Here is an 18,467-nt window from a genome sequence, read left to right as displayed (position 1 = left end):
AGTGAGTTTGTAATCTCAAGAAGTAAGACAAATAGCCTCAGTCCAAGTCTGAGTTTGACAAGTAAAATACTAAGAATACCTTAGTCAGGTTAGTTCTAATGATGGAATACCGTGTGACTTCACATTTTTTGATTATATCAAAGTTTCATAAAACCACGAAGCATACATTGTTTTGAAAGAAAAGTCCTAAGTATACTAAGGTCGAGAAGCCTCGACCAGCAAGGTCTTATAAGCTAAGGACTAAGTCAGTTGCACTACTGATTGTCTTACAGAGATAAGTTGTTCAATACAGGTTTGAATCCTGTAGAATGAAGACTTATACAGAATCCAAGGGAGCTATAAGTCTGAAGTTTGATGCTTCTTGAACTGCCTAGAATGTGAGATATGTATCATCCAATAACTTTTATCTAAAGTGTTCTTAAACCTCATGATCTCTTGTCATCATATAGAAGCTATGTCTATTGAAAGATGCCATGACAACAACCAATGGATCAAGTGTGTTCAGAATCTGGACTGCTAAAATATGATATAGACTAAAATCAATAATCTATGAGTTCAATATTGTCCTAAAGGTACAAATCTCCAATATCAAATTTAGTTTATGAAATTTCTTTTTGAATCAAAGAAAGCTAAGAAAGGTTATTGATCATAGGTCTACCTGAAGGTCAAATTTCTAAATTCGAGAAGCCTGACTATAAATTCTGCAGATGATCGTTCTAAGCTCACTTACTGAATCTAGTTGACTAAAATATCTTGAGTTCTTTTTTAAGAAGGAAAGGTCAAGCCCCTCCTCAAAGCGCAGAAGATCAAAATATCTCTTGATAAAGTAATTTGTTGACCAAAGATTTAAATCACTGAAAACATATTGGTTTGAAGTATTTGATCGAACTTGTTGTTGTAAAGAAAGTATTGATGTCATATAAAAATTGCTATGGAAATCTTGCATGGGTATTTGGGTGCTGAATGCTCAGTCCAGAATGATGAAGTCCATTCTTTGCACATTGAATTGATAACCAAAATCCTTGATTGATTAATGATGGATCAAGGACATTGCGTTTCTAGGGTTTTGGACAGTTTGTATAATTCGAAATCTAGGGTTTGAAAACCCCAACAAGGTCTTAAAGGTTTTCAAAATCATGTTTGAAGGAGTCTTAAACCACAACTTGTTTTCTTGAGAAGCCAAGATGGTGTCACTTTGAAGAAGCAGTCCAAAGCCCCAGCAAGGTCTTACAAGCTAAGGACTAAGTCAGTCACACTACTATTTAAAGGTTTTCAAATTCATGTTTGAAGGAGTCTTAAAACATACCTTGTTTTCTTGAGAAGCCAAGATGGTGTCATTTTGAAGAAGCAGTCCTAATGAGTTTGAAATTATCTATCTGAAGATAAATCAACAATTCATCCTTATGCATGAAGTCTACCTCAAATTTTTATTTGTGGAAGGCATTGTACAGATCTTCTTGAAGATCTGTTATGGCTACTGATTGTCTTACAGTGATAAGCTATTCAATACAGGTTTGAAGCCTATAGAATGAAGACTTATAAGTATGAGCTGCATGTATGATGGGGTTACCAAGTATGCGTACAAAGATGAGGTATTAGGTAGGGTCCACCAAGTTTCGTCTCTAGTTTCGAGTGTATTCTTTGATAGTTATAACGGCCCATAGGCGCAAGATGTGCTTATTTCTTGAAATCTAACTAAACAGGTTCCATGCCTGCCTATTATTTCATTAAATCTTGGTCCTTGCCTAAATAAGCTCCCCTTCCTAAACCTTGCTTCATTGTGCCTGCAGTTCTTAAACCTCATGATCTCTTGTCATCATATAGAAGTTATGTCTATTGAAATATGCCATGAAAACAACCAATGGATCAAGTGTGTTCATAATCTAGATCGCTAAAATATGATATAGACTGAAATCAATAACCTATGAGTTCAATATTGCCCTAAAGTTACAAATCTCCAATATCAGATTTAGTCTATGAAATTTGTTTCTGAATCAAAGAAAGCTAAGAAAGGTTATTGATCATAGGACTACCTGAAGGTAAAATTACTGAAATCGAGAAGCCTGACTATAAATTCTGTAGATGATCATTTTAATCTCACTTATTGAATCCAGTTGACCAAAATATCTTGAGTTCTGTTTTAAGAAGGAAAGGTCAAGTCCCTCCTCAAGGCTTAGAAGATCAAAAGGTATCTTGATAAAGTCATTTGTTGACCAGAGATATAAATTATTGAAGACATATTGGTTTGAAGTATTTGATCGAACATGCTGTTGTAAAGAAAGTATTGATGTCATATAAAAACTGTTATGGAAACCTTGCATGGGTATTTGGGTGTTGAATTCTCATCCCAGACTGATGAAGTCCATCCTTTGCACATTGAATTGATAACCAAAATCCTTGAGAGAAAAAATGTTGTTGTTGTTACAATGATTTAGAGAAACCAGAATTTATTGAGTGACCAAGGATCATTATTGGACATTCTTGATTGATTAACGATGGATCAAGTACATTGAGTTTCTAGGGTTTTGGACAATCTGTATAATTGGAAATATAGGGAATGATAATAGGGGGCGACTACTGAAAGAAAAGGGAAGGGTATAAGAAACAAAAGAAAGTACTAGCTCTGAGATTTGGTTGGCATAATTCGAAATGAAAAAACAAATCAACATGGCAGATAACATCTATGTGGATATCATACTAGTGAAATCGATAGCAGAACTTCTATTGCTATTATGGTCATGATACCATTTGATGTTTCTATGTACCCATGAAGTATGAAGTGTGTCCGAGTACTCTATCAGATAAGGTATGTTGAGTATAGTGGTTGCTTGGTCTATCAATCTTGGTTAGGCTCAAGTAGAGTATTTCAACAAGTTACAAGTGGAGTTCAGTCAAGTAGGAAGTGGGAACAAATAAGTCAAGTTGGATAGGTAGGAGTCCCACTGCCAACGAATTAAAATAATCAAAAGATCCCGACAAATTGTTGCTGGCATTTTTCTTGTCTTATCAGATGTGTTGCATAAAATTAGATTTGACAAGGTCTAATTAAGGGTTCTAAAGACGAAGTTGCAGATTCAAGCTAGTGGGCTTGCTCAGGGTGGAAATCAACCTAGTTCATGGAGATTTGTTTGAAGTTGGAAAACAAGTTTTTGAATTACTAGGCCAAGAAAACCAAAATGAAAGAAAGAGACAGTATGTTGAAATGCAGAGGATGTAGAACATGAGAGGAGATCCAACTTGTGAAATAAAATATAGTTAATTGCGCATGGCAGACTATGAAAGCTATATGAAAAAATAGATAAAAATGGCAATCTACAATTTCTCATTGAACAATTTTTACTTTTTTTTCGTATTTACAACTGTTCAGATGCATGTTACAAAAACTGAGAGTTAGTATAACTGTTAACATGCATATCGCAAAAATTAAGATTTACAGAGTAATTGAAGGTATCAAATCTACTTGATATCGAGAATGTTGTTGTCCATCGAAATTGTGAAGGTTCCCTTTAGTGAAAATTCACGTAACATGAAGACAGTTGCAGAGATGTTTCGTTTATATTCTGCAAAAGGTATTTGTAGAAGACTTGGAAAGAACATTTGAAGAAGATCTTTCGGAAGCATGCAGTCTAGCTTGCTATTTTCATCTTTTATTGTACATTGTAGACTGTGTTCATAAGAAAATAGCTTTTTGTCATCGTAGTTTGTACAATAAAGCATGCCATTGACTGGACAGTCCGTTTTTCTAATTAGTTGTTTACATTTGCTGCATAATGGCTTGTATGGTGGACGAAACAGATCAGCTGGTTTGAGAATTCCAATAATCTTTAGCAGTTCAATTGGGAATACAAATATTTTTGTTATGTTTATAGTAGATTAACAACCTAAGCAAAAGAAAAAATAGTAAAAGAAAAAGCAAATAGTTCAAGAAGAAATAGAGAAATGCCTATAAAAAGTTCAAATGCATCTGCAAATGAACATTTGTTTTTGGTATATTCTATAAATGAGTAGTAGTTGAAAAGAAATTGAAGACTTTCCTGAAGGTTTGTTTTGGCAAGAGTCTGTAGATAATATTTTGTCAATTGATCATTAAGTGGTTCAAAGAAACTTGATAAACATGTACGTATGGTATGGGATTCTCTTGGTCCACTTCGAACCATGTTTTTGAACAGAAGCAACACTGTCTTTCCTCTTATTATATCTTGCTACAACTCAACAAATATCTGTTTGTGTTGTTTGCTTAGATACACTTGAAAAAAATCCAAGTCAAAATTTTGGTTAGTTGTGACAAGAAAAGCATTGAAGAGAAAGCAAAAATGGACATATAAAATGCTAAGCATAATAGAGCAGAAGATTTGACACAATACCATGGCACAATCACTGTTTGTTTCACCGTCTTTGACATATGGTTCAAATTGACGATTGTTTTGTTGGCATCCTATGACAAGTGTTGCAAAGCTTCCAACCGAATAATCTATATTTGCTTCTAAAAGCGTAGCAATTGTAGTGTCTGGAGTAAGCCGACATTAAGGACAAATCATGGGTATTTTTTCAATGAGAGATGCTGAATTCAACGAGATTTAGTGGCTGGAATCACCTCTTTCATATTTTCTTTTCTTAGTAACGTTGAATCCTGTTATGCAAACACTTTTGCTGACAGAGAAATACAAGGCCAATTGAGAGATCAGTTTATCACTTATGTTGACGGTTATTGTAAGTTGGCCATGCAGATCGACAAGGTCAGCATGCACAACCTGTGTCTTCAGTGGTGAGGAGGGTATTGGAGTAGAAGCAGGACCATATAACACTAACACATCACCTTCGAAAATAGTTGTTAAACTTCCCATGCAAATGTCCATTATGGACGATGGTACTATTTGTCGCTTTGTTGTTTTCTCTTTTGGCATTGTGCTTGTTGCACTATCTATTTTCTGAATGCATTCATTTGTGCTTGTTGCACTATTTTCTTTACGAGTTGACATTTTTTCTATTGGTACATGTGTGAAAACACAATAAGGAAACAAATGTATTGTAAATCAGTTATTGAAAACATTTTAGAAGAGCTAGATATTTGAAACATTATTGTGTAACTTAAACATATTTCAGTTTTGACTGAGCAAATTTTTTTTCTAATGAAAATAGAAAGCAATGAAATCAGAAGACAAAGAACAAATCAGATGTACTGATGAATCTAAAGCAAGGCAAGTTATTGTACCTGGATTGTTGCAAAGGAGGGATGTAGAGAAACCAGTTGGATTGTTGCAAATGAGCGATGTAGAGATAGCTAGCTTTTGCTGTGACCAGAGATGCAAGAAAGCATATACCATGTTTTGATCAGAGTCGTAGCAAAGCATAAATTGTCGTTTTGATCAGAGTTGCAGCAAAGCATAAATTATGCTATGATCTGACAAATATGCATTTGAAAGATTGATTTCACATTGCTCAATAGGAAAACTTGTCCAAATATGATCTATTGTTGTTTTTTATCGTGGACATAACTTACTCCTTATTTCTTGCAACTTCTCAGTTTTCATGTATTCTGTAAGAGCTTGACTGCGAGCTATTTCTAATTGAATATCAATGTTAAAATCACCAATGATTAAGAACACACAATTAACATGTGTGGTTTGTGATTTTTCTTTTCTAATTAGTTCTATTATTCTACACACTTGTTCAGAAGGCAATGCGTAAATGTTCATTAAGAAAATTGGTTGTTGGAAGTATATGTCAATTAGTGTGAGTTTTGTTTTTTTGTTACAAAATGTTTTTGTTGATTTGATCAATATCTTCTTGTTTACACAAGTAAGTTGTTATGAAACCAGCTCACAAATAGATAGAAAAAATAGATGAACGCCTTAGAATTCAACCTCTTCGAGGGGGCAACCTCCTTTACATTACACAAATGAACAATTCTTAGATGATACAAATGAAAAGAATTCCTTTCTATATATAGGAGTCTAAGGGGTCATAATATAATCAGAGCCAACATAACAATGATAATGTAAGTGCACAATAATAAAAATAGTGGGCTTCTATGGGGCACAATAATAACAATATGGGGACTAAATGGGCACAAAAATATAATAAGGGGGTTGTACTAATAACAATAAGGGGTTACACTAGTAGTATAGGGACCTAACATGCCCCTCTCCTTTAAGAAGTGTTGTCCTCGATGCTTGAGTAGTTCTTGATGCTTCTGTATAAAATTCTTGTCCTCCCATGTGGAATCTTCAGCGGGTAAGTTCTTCCACTTGATGAGATACTCTGAAATTGATCGATTTCATAGCTTTCAGGTTCTTGTTCCTGTGACTGCTCCAGGTTCCAATCTGATTTTTCCTTCCTCGTCAAGTTCTGGCAATATTGTTTGAATTGGGATCTTCTGCAACTTTTGAATGAGTGGCCACACTTCTTTGTCCTTCTTCCATTCATCCCTTGCTTCGTTTATCCAATCTAGTTGGATAATAGAAATAGCACAAAACAATGCTTCCATTTCCTCATCCTTTCTAAAGAGTGCATATGCAACAACATTTTTCTTCCCTTTTTTTTAGATGATTTCAAAGTCATAACCCAACATATTTGTGACCCATTTTTTCTGTTCTTCTAAAGATAATCTTTGTTCTAAAAAGTATTTAAGACTATCATGATCCATTTTTACCTTGAAGTGTCTTCCCATTAGGTAAGGTCACCATTTCTTAAGTGCATGTAGTATTGCCAACATTTCCTTCTCATAAATAGCTTGCTTAAGATGTAGCCGTAAAAATACCCAATTGCCTACATCAAAACTTCTTTCATTGCAATCTCGATTTACCTGTTGTTTCATTCGATTCTGACCAAAGTCGCATTATCCTTTAAAAGTTGGAGAACTTGTTGTTGATGCTTGATGTGATCTTTCACTACTTGAATCTTTTTCTTCTTGATATGTCCTTCTATCTTAAGAGTTTGAGGAGTGATAATTTCTTCCAATGCATTACAATATATGGTCGAATTCATTTCTTGATGATCGATGTGATCTTTTACTTCTTGAACATTTTTATTCCTCGTACATCCTTCTATCTTGATAGTTTTAGGAGTGGTAATTTCGACCGATGCATTACAAGGTATGGTCGGATTCATTTCTTCTTTCTCTATGTGATCTTTCACTTCTTGAACCTTTTTCTTCTTGATATGTCCTTCTATCTTGAAAGATTGAGGAGTGGTAAATCTTACCAATGCTTTACAAGATATGGTTAGATTCATTTCTTCTTTCTTTGGGGTTGGTTCCTAGTGTATATCTTCTTCTTTTGATGTTTCTTGATCCTTTTCTTCCTCCTCTTCACAATCAATGTAAAATAATTTCTTCTCAGCACACTTATGACCTTTAATGTATTTGTTATCACAATTGTAACAAAGTCCTTTTGCTCTTTTTTCTTCCAATTGTTGTGGTGTCACCCTTGTAGGTTGTGGAAGGCTAGGAGAAACAACACTTCCATATTTATAGTTGTGAGGGGTAGAATTCCTTGTTTCCATAATTTCACTTTCAATTTTTCTTGCCAACCTGAATGCCTTCTCCAATGAATCAGGTTCCCAAAGACAAACCTGATGTTGAATGGTATCCTTTAAATTCTCTATGAAGACATCAATCCTTTGCTTCTATGGAATATCATTTACCCTTATATTCAATTTTTGAAAGTCCTCAATGTGCTTTGCAATTGAACCCTTTTGTTTGAGATTTATCATGTTATGAAACCAACTCACAAAAAGATAGAAAAGATAGTTGAACGCCTTAGAATTCAGCGTCTTTGAGGGGGCAACCTCCTTTACATTACACAAATGAACAATTCTTGGATGATTCAAATGACAAAACCTCCTTTCTATATATAGGAGTCTAAGGGGTCACAATATAACCAAGCCGACCTAACAGTAATAATATAAAGGCACAAAAATAACAATAGAGGGATTCTATGGGGTAGAGTAATAACAATATGGGGACAATAGGGGCACAACAATATTAATAAGGGATACAACTACAATAGTAATGGGGGCATCACTAGTATTATAGGGACCTAACATGCCTCTCTTCTTTAAAAAAGTGTTGTCCTCAATGCTTGAGTAGTTCTGGATGTTTCTATATAAAATTCTCATCCTCCCATGTGGAATCTTCAGCGGATAAGTTCTTCCACTTGATGAGATACTCTGAAATGGATCAATTTCGTAGCTGTCGAGTTCTTGTTTCTATGACTGCTTCCAGTTCCAATATAATTTTTCCTTCCTCGTCAAGTTCTGGCAATATTGTTTGAACTGGGAGCTTGTCACCTATAACCTTCTTTAAACATGAAACATGGAAAACTGGGTGCACTCGAGAAGTTGCAGGAAGCTCCAATTTGTATGCCATAGTACCAATCTTTTGCAACACCTTGTACGGACCATAATACTTTGGTGATAATTTATTATCCTTCTTAGCTTGCTTGAGGGACATTTGTTTATATGGTTGTAGCTGTAGGAATACCCAGTCACCTACATCAAAACTTCTTTCGCTGCGATGTTGATTTGCTTATTGTTTCATTCTATTTTGCACCAACATAAGGTTATCCTTTAAGAGTTGGAGAACTTGTTGTTGATGCTCGATGTGATGTTCCACTACTTGAACCTTAGAATTTTCTCTTAAATATGATGTGATGGATGGTGGCTGATATCCATAAAGTGCCATAAATGGGGTCATTTTTGTTGCAGTATGGAAGGAAGTGTTATACCACCATTCAACCAGAGGCAACCATTTGACCCATTGTGTCTGTTTATTAGATACAAAGCAACGAAGATATCTTTCCAAACATTTGTTTACTATCTCAGTTTTCCCATTAGATTAAGGATGATAAGATGAGTTTTGAGCTAACTAAGTACCAAGACAAGAAAATAATTCTGTCCAAAAATTTCCAGTAAAAATGGGATCTCTGTCACTTATAATAATCTTTGGATTTCCATGTAGCTTTTGAATTGTTTCCATAAATGCAGTAGAAACTGTACTGGCTTTAAATGGATGTGATAATGCACAAAATTGTGCATACTTGGTAAGTCTGTCAACTACCACCATGATGACACTCTTTCCCTCAGACTTGGGTAAACCTGTGATAAAATCCATTGAAACCTCCTCCCAACGTTAGCTTGGAATGGATAAAGGTTGTAATAGACCTGGTGTCTTAATTGTTTCAGCTTTATTTTGTTGGCAAACCAAACATTCTGCCACAAAATTTTGAATATCTGATTTAAGGCCATCCAAAAAAAATTCCTTCTTAACCTTGTGGTAAGTTTTTAAAAATCCTGAGTGCCCTCCTAAGGGAGAAGCGTGCAATTCTAGAAGAATCTTTTGCTTGAGTTGGTAATTCTTACAGAGGTATAAGCGATCTTTGTACCACAACGAATCATTTTTCCAGATAAATGTATCAGATGTATTGGAATCTTGTTGTAGCTTTCGAATAAGTGCCCACACTTCTTCTTCATTCTTCCATTCCTCCCTTGCTTCATTTATCCAATCTGGTTGGATAATAGAAATGGCGCACAACAATGCTTCCACATCCTCATCCTTTCTTGAGAGTGCATCTACCACAACATTTTGCTTCCCTTTTTTGTAGATGATTTCAAAGTCATAACCCAACATCTTTGTGACCCATTTTTGTTGTTCTTCAGAGGATAATATTTGTTCTAAAAAGTATTTAAGGCTATCATGATCCGTTTTTACCTTGAAGTGTCTTCCCATTAGGTAGGGTCACCATTTCTTAAGTGCATGTAGTATTGCCAACATTTCCTTCTCATAAATAGCTTTGTGTAAATACTTTCCCTTGATTGGACAACTTTCAAAAGCAATGGGTCTTTCATCTTGCATTAAAACAGCACCAATTCCATTTCCTGAAGCATCACATTCCACAATAAAGGTTTTTGTGAAGTCTGGTGTAGCTAAGACCGGTGCTTGGCACATTGCCTCTTTAAGATGTTCGAAGGCCTTTGTTGCTTCTGGAGTCCATGAAAATGCATCTTTCTTCAATAATTTTGTTAGAGGTGCTGCTATTTTCCCATAATTCTTAACAAACTTGTGATAATACCCTGTCAACCCAAGAAATCCTTGCAAATGCTTTATGGATGTGGGGATTTTCCATTCCTTAATGGCTTTAATTTTGCTAGGGTCTACCTTAACTCCTTCATGAGATACAATATGACCCAGATATTCCACCTCTTGTACTCCAAAGAAACATTTGGATCTTTTTGCATATAATTGTTTCTCCTCCAATAGTTGTAGCACCCTGTCAACATGTTCAACATGATCCTTCCAAGACTTGCTGTAGATTAGTATATCATCAAAAAATACTAACACAAATTTTCTAAGGAAGGGTTTGAAAATGGAATTCATCAACCTTGAAATGTAGAAGGTGCATTGGTAAGGCCAAAAGGCATGACCAAAAATTCATAGTGACCCTCATGAGTTCTAAATGCTATTTTCGGAATGTCTTCAATCTTCATTCTGATTTGATGATATCCTGAATGAAAATCCAACTTGGTGAAGTAAATTGATCCATGCAATTCATCCAATAATTCGTCAATGACAGGAATGGGAAACTTATCTTTAATAGTGAGCTTGTTGAGCTCCCTATAATCTGGACTCATGTGCCATGATCCATCCTTCTTGTGCACTAATACTACTGGAGTAGAGAAAGAACTTTGGCTAGGTTGAATTATACCAGCCTCTAGCATTTCTGCAACCATACGTTCAATTTCACTCTTTTGGGAATAGGGATATCTTTATGGCCTGATGTTTGGAGGAACACTTCCTGGAATCTAATGAATAGCATGATCATGATCACGAATAGGAGGGAGACCTTTGGGAGTCTCAAATACCTTGGAATGATTGTCCAAGAATTTTTGGAGATCTGGAGAAATAGATGATTTTGATGTGGAAACATCTAGCGAACATAATTGTGCAATTACACCTCGTTGTTCCTTTTTTAGAAGCTTTGTCATACCATTAGAGCTGATTATTTTTCTCGGTTTCCCCGGAATACCCCTTAATTCAACTTACTTTCCTTCCACATAAAATTTCATGAAAAGTTCTTGAAAGTTAAAAGCTATTGTACTCAAGGATTGTAGCCATTGAACTCCTAGTACAACATCAGCACCTCCCATTGGAATGGAAAGCATTGGGCTATTCAATACATATTCTCCCATGGATAGCTTGATATTATGGCACTTTCCAGAGAAATTTATCGTTCCTCCACTTGCAACCATCACTTGACACTTTGGTGCTGGATATAGGAAGCAATTCAATTCTTTTGCTATCTTACAATGAATAAAATTGTGGGTACTTCCTGAATCAATCAACACTATTACCTTTTTCTTCTTGATATGTCCTTCTATCTTGATGGTTTGAGGAGTGGTAATTCCATCCAATGCATTACAAGATATGGTCGGATTCATTTCTTCTTTATCTAGGCTTTGTTCCTGGAGTATATCCTCTTCTTTTGACCTTTCTTGTTCCTTTTCTTCTTCCTCTTCACAATCTATGTAGAATAATTTCTTCTCAACACACTTATGACCTTTAGTGTATTTTCTATCACAACTGTAACAAAGCCCTTTTGCTATTTTTTCTCCCAATTGTTGTGGTGTCAACCTTATAGGTTGTGGAAGGCTAGGGGCAACAACACTTCCATCTTTATAGTTGTGAGTGGTAGGCTTCCTGGTTGCCATAATTTTGCTTTCCATTTTTTTTGCTAACCTAAATGCCTTCTCCAATGAATCAGGTTCCCAAAGGTGAACATCATGTTGGATATTCTCCTTTAAAGTCCCTATGACGACATCAATCCTATGCTCCTCTGGAATATTTTTTACCCTTATGCTCAATTTTTGGAACTTCTCAATGTGCTCCATCATTGAACCCTTTTGTTTGAGACTTATCAATTGGCTAAAGAAAGTGTTTCTTTTTGTATCCTCATAATGTGTTGTCATTTCTTTCGTAAAAGTTGCCCAAGTGACAATTTGTTTACGAGAGCAAAGCCATTGATACCATACAAACTAATTTGTTTCCAAATATAAAGTTGCAATACGTAACTTTTGTTTGTTTTTCACATTATTGAGATCGAAAAATTACTCCATCTGTAGTATCCATGTTGCGGGATCCTTGCCATCAAACTTCTTCATATCGATTTTTGGAATATGGTGGGTCTTCGATCCAACATTAGTGTTTATGAAATCATGATTAACATTTCTTTTGTTCTCATCATGAGTTTCCTTTACTACCCTTTAACCATTAGTGACCATTTCTTGTAGCAACTTATTCAAATTTATCTTCAATTCTTCCATCTTATCCTCCATGCCATCCATCTTAGCGTCCATGCCATTCATCTTAGCTTCCATGCCATTCTTTAAACCATCCATCTTAGCTTCCACGCCATACATATTAGCTTCTACATCTTTCTTTAAACCATCCATCTTAGATTCTGTTACTTTTTGTGCGAGTGACATTTGTTGCACTTGGTCTCGTAATTTTGATATATCATGTTGCATTTCTTCCTCTTCTTCATGAGTCATGCTAGAGCTTTCAAGTTGTTTACTAGGTGTTTGCATTTTCTTTCCTCAGGGAATCAATTACCGATAATAATGCTTTACTATGCCCTTTGAATTCCTTCAAACTAATTTTTCAAACCAAGCTTATGCAAAATAAAAAAAAAACTACACACCTTTTTTCACTTTGTAGGAGCTCAATATTGAATCTGATGTATCTTTGTAATTTCGGATCATCCAGTTCTGAAATTGCGACCTGCAGTAGCCTTCTGTGTCCTCTTTCCAATGCCACCAGTCTGATCAAATTTAGATTCTCCAAGGTGGAGTTATGCACAATCTCCCAAGATGACCTGATTATAAACCTTTCCAGAAGAGCGAACTTGTATGAAGTGCCACATGTCACTGTTTTGACCTTAGTATCTGAAAAATATACACAGGAAACTACAGTCCGTCCTCTTTCTGTTACTTCTGACGAAATTTCAATCTTATGCTCAAAACAAAAGTTATGATGATTTTCCCTAGGTCACCTGTTTGGAATGAAATTCGGGAGTCTGCAAAAAGGCCAACTTCCTTAGATCATATCTCCACAAATATAGCACGAAACACTCTGAAATTCAGACTCGAAGTTCATAACGATTTCATCCCAAATGGGTTTTTTTTTAGCATCTAAAACATTGCAGAAAAAAGTTATAGCGCAAATGCCACGATGACCTGTTTGGAGCAGTGAAACGCTAGAATTCAAAGCTTTGATACCAAATGTTATGAAACCAACTCACAAAAAGATAGAAAAGATTGTTGAACACCTTAGAATTCAGCCTCTTCGAGGGGGCAACCTCCTTTACATTACACAAATGAACAATTCTTGGATGATTCAAATGACAAAACCTCCTTTCTATATATAGGAGTCTAAGGGGTCACAATATAACCAAGCCGACCTAACAATAATAATATAAAGGCACAAAAATTACAATAGAGGGATTCTATGGGGCACAATAATAACAATATGGGGACAATAGGGGCACAAAAATATTAATAAGGGATACAACTACGATAGTAATGGGGTAATCACTAGTATTATAGGGACCTAACATATCAATTGGCTAAAGAAGGTGTTTCTCTTTGTATCCTCATAATGTGCTATCATTTCCTCCATGAAAATTGACCACGTGACAAGTGGTTTACAAGAAAAAACTCCTTTATACCCTAAAAATTGATTTGATTCTAAATAATTAGATACAATACATACCTTTTGTAATAGTGGTACACCATGTAGATCAAAATATTTCTCCATCTGTATTATCCAATTTACCAGATCCTTGCCATCAAATTTCCTCATCTCACTTTTTCTTGATTTTGGGAGCTCAATCTTGAAACGACTGTAAATTTGTAATATAGGATCTTTCAGTTCTGAAATCACGACTTGCGGTACCCCTCTGCATCCTCCTTCCAATGCCACCAGTCTGATCAAAATTGGATTCTCCAAGAAAGAGTTATACACAATCTCCCAATATGACTTGATTATATACCTTTTCATAAGAGCGAACTTGTATGAAGTTCCACGTGTCACTATTTTGACCTTCGGATCTAAAAAATATACACAGAAAACTACAGTCCATTCTCTTTCTATAACTTCTTACAAAATTTCAATCTGATGCTCAGAGAGATAGTTATGACGATTTTTCCCAGGTCACCTGTTTAGGATGTAATTCAGGCGTCTTCCAAAAGCCTAACTTCCTCAGATTATATATCCGCAAATATAGCGAGACAAGATCTGAAATTCGGATGTGAGATTCAGCGCGATGTCTTCTCAAATGGGTTTTTTTGTAGATTCTGGAATGTCGTAGAAGGGAAGTTATAGCGAAAATTCCACGCTGACCTATTTTGGAGCAGCGAAACCCTAGAATCCAAAGCTCTGATATCAAATGTTATGAAACCAACTCACAAATAGATAGAAACGATAGATGAATGCCTTAGAATTCAGCCTCTTCGAGGGGGAAACCTCCTTTACATTACACAAATGAACAGTTCTTAGATGATACAAATGACAAGACCTCCTTTCTATATAAAGGAGTCTAAGGGGTCATAATATAATCAAAGCCGACATAACAATAATAATGTAAGTGGACAATAATAACAATAGTGGGCTTCTATGGGGCACAATAATAACAATATGGGGACTACATGGCACAACAATATAATAAGGGGGTTGTACTAATAACAATAAGGGGTTACACTAGTAGTATATGGACCTAACATAAGGATTCCATGGATGTAACTTGTTATAACAAAGTTGAATGGTAGGAATTGTTTGTTTTTGGGTGGAATGTGCAAATCGTTTCTTGAAAACATAGAATCATATTGTCCAATAGGTCTGGGTCATGGACGATGTCACTAAGATGTGCATGTAGACTACGTGTATTTAGACATGCAATTGATAAAATATTTGGGTTGCTAGGTTTTTTTTGGTAAATTTCAGTTTTCATGAAGCAATTGTTGTAGTCGTTTCATTTCATCTAAGATCTTGTTTTGTACATGAAAGTTTTGGGGTGTTAGCTTGTTAATCAAGTATAACGAGCCAATGGTTTTGACATGTGATAGTGAACTATAGACTAGCCCATGTTTGGTGACACCAGTTGGGTCAAATGCAAGTTGATCCAATGTTAGTACTTGTGTTCGATGTATTGTTCGCGCACAATCTAATTGTAGTGGGAATTGTTTTCGTAATGAGATTTGTGATTTGTTGTGAGACATTGCCAGTGATTTTGTAGTTTGAAGAATTGGTGTCCAGGTTGACAAGATATTTATGTCATACAACTCCTTGAATTTGTTTCTTTGATGTTTTCCAATGTTGACATCTTGAAATTCTATCCAAACAATGCCATTTCCATTGTTATTGGATGAGTAGCATTTGAGAATGCCTTCAACACCGTTGACTAATCCATCATTGGTATTGTAGTTTCTTGCATATAATTCAACTAACATGTTTTGTTTGACTATTATTGTTGATGGTAATGATATTGTCTTTTCAAAAGAAAAATAATTTGATTGAGCAATTTCATGTTCATCAATAGCATTTAGTGTTATTTGTTGACCATGTGCAAGTGAAAGCATTTTTGTATTATGATTATGAACATCCTTGTTTTGGTAGAAAATATATGGGAAAATTGGATCTAAAGGTGGTAGCCTATGGCAATTGTCATTAATGTATGCAATATCTTTATCAGTCTGTGTGTTTAATCTCATCCTATTTAGGACATTGATGAAGATCAGGTCTTTTTGATGCATTGATGTATATAGTTTGTAACATTTTATTTTCTCTATCCAAAAGGCATATGGAACTATGTTTTTGTTGATTCTTGGATTTTCAAAGATAAGAGAGTCTTTTACGAGGCCTACTTGGTAGAGATCACCAGAGAATATCATGTCAACATTAGCAAAATATGAAGTTGGTGTATGCAGGATTTGACGGAGTCACTTATCAATCTAATAAAGCGTTGTTGCACCAACAAGTGATGCCTCATCTATAAGAACTACACGAAGTTGTTCGAAGTGCTTTGATAATGTATCTAAATTTTCATTGTTTAGTGATGAACAATCACTGTTGTTAAAGGGTAAGCAGAATGCAGAATGCAATGTGACACCACCTGCGTTGAATGCAGCTTTTCCTGTATATGTTGTGATTATTCCTTTTAGTTGTGATGGATTATAAGGCAATTTTCCATTATGTATGCGTACTAACGACTGGAAAATTGCCAGTGCTGTGAACGTTTTTCCTGTTCCTGCACCTCCCGTCAAGAGAAAATGAATTGGTTCATCTGGGCTACATAGTTTTCTTGCTATCACATCAGCTACTAATTTTTCTTGTTCTGGGTTTAATTGTTGCATTAACTTATAATACTCTATGTATTCTAGTATATTTGGTTGTTTGACAATTTCATACGGTCTTGTAGATAGTAGAGTCAAGTTCTTTGTATGCTGAAAATGTTGCAAATCACTTTGAAAATCATAATTTTCATATGTTTCATTAACATACTTGTCAACTATTGTATTCTTTGTTTCATTTTCTTTAAGGCTATTTATGTCAAATATTTGTTCAGTCTATGTTTCTATTGCATTGATTGCATCATCTATGTCACCCCATGTAGGTCCGGTAACAAATCTAAATTTTTGTTCATTTTGTCTAATTGTTTTTTCTAATGCAACATATGTAGATTGCCAACTCTGGTGATGTTGCTTGATCATAGTCTCATCGACCCGATACAGATAGTATAACATTAATTGTTCTCTACAATAATTTTCAATGTCTTTGTGTTTGTTATATCTCATGGATTGAATGACATATGGCTTATCTGCCTGTTTTCATTTTTGTCCTTTGTTTGTATAACTAGATGCAAATTCTGCTAAACATATGGCATCAATGGCTATAGGTCGTAGAATATAATATTCAATTATTGATGGACACATAATGTCTTCAGAGTCATCTGGTTCTTTTTGCAAGTCTTTTTTTCTTTTCAAAACAAATGCACGTTCTTCTATAGGAGATGTGTTAATGAAAATACATTTTCGTGAACTACAGTTTAGTGGAAGCGATAGCACAATGTGCATTGCTTGTTGTGCAGACATTTGTTGCATGTTTACTAAAGCTTTCCCTAGACAATTAATAGTGTTCATGATATCAGATTTTGTTTTAAGGTGATTTTCGCAGATGTTCTTAAAAGTTGATGTAAGTGTTTTATCTTCTTTTGTCATATAGGAACTGCAGTACATTGCAGTGGCATATGAATCGAGTAAAAATTGGGAGTCAGTGTTTGCAATCCACATTGCCGGGATGTGTCGAGCAAAGCTATTTGTCCAGGTGTCAGGTAGCTTTCTTTGCAGAAGTAAAGTTGTGCGATTCAATGTACATTGGATAGCATGTATGTATTCATCATTTTTCAATCCAATGCCATGCAAAAAGTTATCAAATGTATCCTTTTCATCATAATTGACATTGTTTATCGTGTCAAATATTAGCTTCACATTTGTTTTCGTTTTTGCACTATCAAATTTAAGAGGCTCAAGTATTTTTGTCATTTTCATCGGAGGTATTGGGAAATTAAATCTACAATTGGAATTTTTATGTTTCCTACAACTTATTGTGTGGTGATGATGTTGGATGGTTCTAAGGTATTTTGTTAGAACTGATGAATCAGTTGATAAGTATTTATCAACAAAATTTTCGACATCAATGTTTGTGTCTTTACCATAGATTGGTGTTGATTTTATCCATAATAAACCATGTTCATGCTCACTTCCTCTGTTTTGGAATTCCGTGACGTAGAAGTAGTCGACAATTTGTCCATAATACTTGTAATCATGAACTATTAACTGACGTAGAGCGTCCATTCTAGATCTATAGTAACGTGCACAAGTTACAGGATCATTTCTTATTAATGAGTGTGGCTCATTTTCTTCTAAATCATTTTGGTTTGGTCTCATAGTGTTTTGCCTTATATGTTTTAATGCATTCATTAAAGGCTCCCAAAGGTGTTCTGCACTACTAAAGGACACGAAAAAAGTATGCGGACCTAGTTGCTGAATCATCGCATACAATTTTTTATGCATCTGTTGATGATAGTTTGGTAAAGTGTGAATTGTTTTTAAGTCCATATAGCCAATGTCAGATTTCAAAATGCAATCCAAATTTGGTTTGGATTTGACATCTTTTGCAAGTAGTTTTCTTCCTTTCAACTGACCTTTTCTAATTCTAATCCACATAATATTCAATACCTGGTTTATGATAATGTGAATTTCTTTATAGAATAGATTGGTTGTATGGTAAGAAAGTCATGATTTTTATGTAGGACTTCCCATTGACAGATTTTTTGATATGTAAAGTTCTTCAACATATCATTTGGGCATTTGTTTCCATAGAATAATGATGGAAAACTCATTTCTTCTGAGTATTT

Source organism: Pinus tabuliformis, chromosome 2_1 (assembly GCF_031772625.1).
Source record: "Pinus tabuliformis cultivar Carrire ecotype Pingquan chromosome 2_1, CPIR1, whole genome shotgun sequence".
Taxonomy (NCBI): domain Eukaryota; kingdom Viridiplantae; phylum Streptophyta; class Pinopsida; order Pinales; family Pinaceae; genus Pinus; species Pinus tabuliformis.
This window is presented reverse-complemented; position numbering follows the sequence as displayed.